Consider the following 4,383-nt stretch of genomic DNA (forward strand, 5'->3'; position numbering starts at 1 on the left):
TCTTGTTTATATAAGTAAACTATTATTTTGGAAAAAGAGGTCCTAACAAGTTGGTATCAGAGCCAAGGTTTGAGAGATTCGGCAAGAGTCTTAGTGTCCGAACTCAAACCAATGGCTCGTGCAAATGTGCTCGCTCCAAGATCGCCAAGGAGGTAAAAATTTTTTTTAACGTTTGTTTAATATGTTCATGTATTATGCGCTACGGTTAAAGAATGGAGGTTTATTATGTTGAGAAATGTTAAGATGGGTTAAATGAGAAATACCGGGACCCGGGAAGCTGAAAACAGACCCGGAAAACAGTCGGAACAGCCAAGAAACTGAGCTGCAGCGGATAAGCAAACGGCTGGCCGTCGCCGACGGCCAGACACCCGTCGCCGACGCTATGCCCTCACCCGACGCCTTAACACCCTGCCGACGGGTGATTTTGTCCGACGGCCATTATACGAACCCGTCGCCGACGGGCACATAGCCGTCGCCGACGGCTTACCCAATGCCGAAACGCTGAATTGTTTGTTTTTCATGTTTTGTGTTACCGGTTTGCTCGAAAGCTTATTTCTTGGCTACGTTGTGTCCATATAAGGTTTAACAAGTGTGTGTAATCACTATTAGCGAACACAACGAGAATGGATTCGTAAGAATCAAAAGAAACGAAGCAAATGAGATGAAATGGATTAAATGAATGATGATTAATGATTAAAGATATGCTGAATGATTAAATTGTATTAAACGAAATATTAACATTGTGTAGATGGCTGATGCAAGAAATATTAACGATGATAATGATGATAACAATGATGTGGCTAGACAAGAAGCATTCGAGAACAGAGTTACAGAAGTAGCGGAAGGGGTTATACAAGCCAATCTTCCACGGTTGGCTCAAGAAGTAGAAAGCCGAGTTCTGGGGGTTGTGGATGCTATGATGACTAGTAAGTTCGAAGAGTTGAAGGAATTAATCGAAGGATCCAAGAGTAGAGGTAAGGAACGAAGGTGCACTTATAAGGATTTTATGGCATGCCATCCGACGACGTATGACGGTAAAATAGATCCTGTTGAATGTCAAAGATGGATCTCGAACATAGAGGCGGTCTTTATACGAAGTCGGTGTGATAAGGAGGATCAAGTGATGTTCGCTACCGGTTTACTAACCCATCAGGCGAAGGATTGGTGGGATGCTCACAGCAAGGAGGTAGGCGAAGACAGACTGCAAGTTATGACTTGGCAGGAGTTTAAGGGGCCCTTCATGAGATATCACTGTCCTCAGTCGGCTATCGACAAGATTCAGGAGGATTTCTTACGCCTCCGGCAGAAAAACGAATCAGTGAATGAAATAGCAAACAATTTTATGGATAAGATGAAGTTCTGTGGAGAATTGGTAACAACCGAGAGGATGAAGATAAGTCGTTTTTATGGCGTGTTAAAGGCAGAAGTTAGAGAGTTCATCACTCCCTCAAAATGTGAAACTCTTGAAGAGCTCATTGATTTAGCGCGGGATAGAGAGATCGAAATTAAAAGGCAAGAGGAGCGAGGTGAAAAGAGGCCGAGTGAAAAAGGTGCAAGTTTTAGTCCATCCAAAAAGGGGAAGTTTCAGGATCAAGGAAGAAAGGGTAAGTCGAAAGGTGGGATTACACCATGCAAGACGTGTGGAAAGCTCCATACCGGAGAATGTTTGCTAGGTAAGAAGGGGTGTTTTAAATGCGGTAAGGAGGGGCATTCGTCCTATCAATGCCCGGACAACCCAAAGACTTGTTTCAACTGTTTCGAAAAAGGGCATATCAAGTCGGAATGTCCAAAGCTTCAACAAGGGTCAAAGAAAGAAGATAAGAAGCAAGAGGGTTCTAGGGCAAAGGGGAGAATGTTTCAGATCACGTCTGAAGAAGCCAAGTCCCAGCCAAATGTGGTCTCAGGTATTTTTCTAATAAATTATATACCGGTTTACGTTTTGTTTGACACCGGAGCTACCATGTCGTTTATCTCTAGTGAAATTGCTCAACATCCATCCTTTAAGATTGAACGAATGTCGATGCCCTTAGAAGTAGAGATAGCAGATAGTAAAAGTTACTTGTTGCACGAAATATGTAAAAATTGCAAATTGACCATTGAGGATGAGGAGTTTGCTATTGATCTTATCCCCATGATCTTGGGGGAATTCAAAGCAATAGTGGGTATGGATTGGATGTCTCAAAACCATGCAGAGATAAAATGTGAAACCAAATCTATACTTCTCCAAACTCCAAGTGGAAGACGATTAAATGTACAAGGCGAAAGAAAGATGGAAGCGAAGCTATGTACTCTCGTTCAAGCCACTAAGTACGTGCTCAATGGGAGTAGAGCATACTTAGCTTACGTAGTAAATACTCAACAAAGCTTCCCAAAGCTTGAAGATGTTGAAGTTGTGAACGAATATCCAGATGTATTCCCGGAAGAATTGCCGGGACTCCCTCCCGAGCGAGAAGTGGAATTCAATATCGAATTGAATCCGGGTGCGAAACCGGTCGCGAAGGCTCCCTATAGATTAGCTCCCACGGAAATGCGGGAATTAATGACACAAATACAAGACCTCCTAGACAAGGGCTTTATACGCCCAAGTGTGTCACCTTGGGGAGCGCCCGTCTTATTTGTTAAGAAGAAAGACGGGTCGATGCGCATGTGCATCGACTATAGGGAGTTAAATAAGCTAACCATAAAGAACCTCTACCCTTTACCTAGAATTGACGACCTTTTTGATCAGTTACAAGGGGCGAGTTGGTTCTCCAAGATAGATCTGCGATCGGGGTACCATCAGGTTAGAGTACGAGAAGAAGACATTCCAAAGACCGCATTTAGAACCCGTTACGGACATTATGAATTTTTAGTTATGTCCTTCGGGTTAACAAATGCGCCGGCGGCTTTTATGGACCTTATGAACCGTGTATGCCGACCCATGTTGGATAGGTCTGTGATTGTATTCATAGATGATATTCTGGTTTATTCACGAAGCAAAGATGAACATGCAGTACACTTGCGTGAAGTACTTGAAGTTCTCCGTAAGGAGAAGCTCTACGCAAAATTTTCAAAATGCGCCTTTTGGCTTAGGGAAGTGCAGTTTCTGGGGCACGTAATAAATTCGGAGGGTGTTTTGGTTGATCCTTCAAAGATTGATGCTGTAATGAAGTGGGTTTCTCCGAAAAACCCGACAGAGATAAGAAGTTTTATGGGTCTTGCGGGATATTACAGAAGATTCATACAAGATTTTTCCAAGATAGCCTTGCCCTTAACAAAATTGACAAGAAAGAAAGAGAAGTTTGTATGGGAGAAAGAACAGGAGGAAGCTTTTCGAATGTTAAAAGAGAAACTATCAAGTCCCCCGATCTTAACACTACCAGACGGAACCGAAGACCTGGTGGTCTATTCAGACGCTTCACACCAGGGATTGGGTTGTGTTCTAATGCAAAGAGGGAGAGTTATCGCTTATGCTTCGCGACAATTGAAGCCTCATGAGATGAACTACCCCACACACGACTTGGAATTAGCGGCGGTAGTGTTTGCATTAAAGATTTGGAGGCATTATCTATATGGGGCAAAATGCACCATCTACTCGGACCACAAAAGCCTTAAATATTTCTTCGAACAGAGAGACCTAAATATGAGGCAGCGGAGATGGCTGGAACTTATCAAGGATTATGATTGTGATATCCTCTACCACCCAGGAAAGGCAAATGTAGTAGCCGATGCGTTAAGCCGTAAAGAGTATCCATCTCCCATAAGAGTGAAATCCATGAAGATGATAGTTACGCCACGATTACTCGAGGCGATCCGCGAATCCCAAATGAAGTCGCTCGGAGCAGAAGACCTGAAGAGGGAAAGATTAAAAGGTGTGATCGATGATCTAGAAGAGAATTCGACCGGGCTTAAGACACGGTTCGGCCGAATTTGGATCCCACGATTCTGTGAAGTTAAGGCTGCCTTGCTCGACGAGGCACATAAGTCTCGATATTCGGTCCATCCCGGGGCTACAAAAATGTATCGGGACTTGAAAGCCAACTATTGGTGGCCGGGTATGAAGCGTGACATAGTTAAATACGTCGCGAAATGCTTAACATGCTCTCAAGTGAAAGCGGAACACCAAAAGCCATACGGGAAGTTACAACCGTTGGAGATACCGGTATGGAAGTGGGAGGAACTAACGATGGATTTGATAACCAAGCTTCCTAAAACAAAGAAAGGGCACGATACAATATGGGTAATCGTAGACCGACTTACAAAAAGCGCCCACTTTTTACCCATCAAAGAAGCTTACTCTTCTGAAAAGATGGCAGAAATTTACGTGAACGAGATCATATCCCGACATGGAGTGCCCGTGTCGATTGTCTCGGATCGGGACACTAGATTTACTTCTCGTTACTG

Source organism: Helianthus annuus, chromosome 6 (assembly GCF_002127325.2).
Source record: "Helianthus annuus cultivar XRQ/B chromosome 6, HanXRQr2.0-SUNRISE, whole genome shotgun sequence".
NCBI classification, from domain to species: domain Eukaryota; kingdom Viridiplantae; phylum Streptophyta; class Magnoliopsida; order Asterales; family Asteraceae; genus Helianthus; species Helianthus annuus.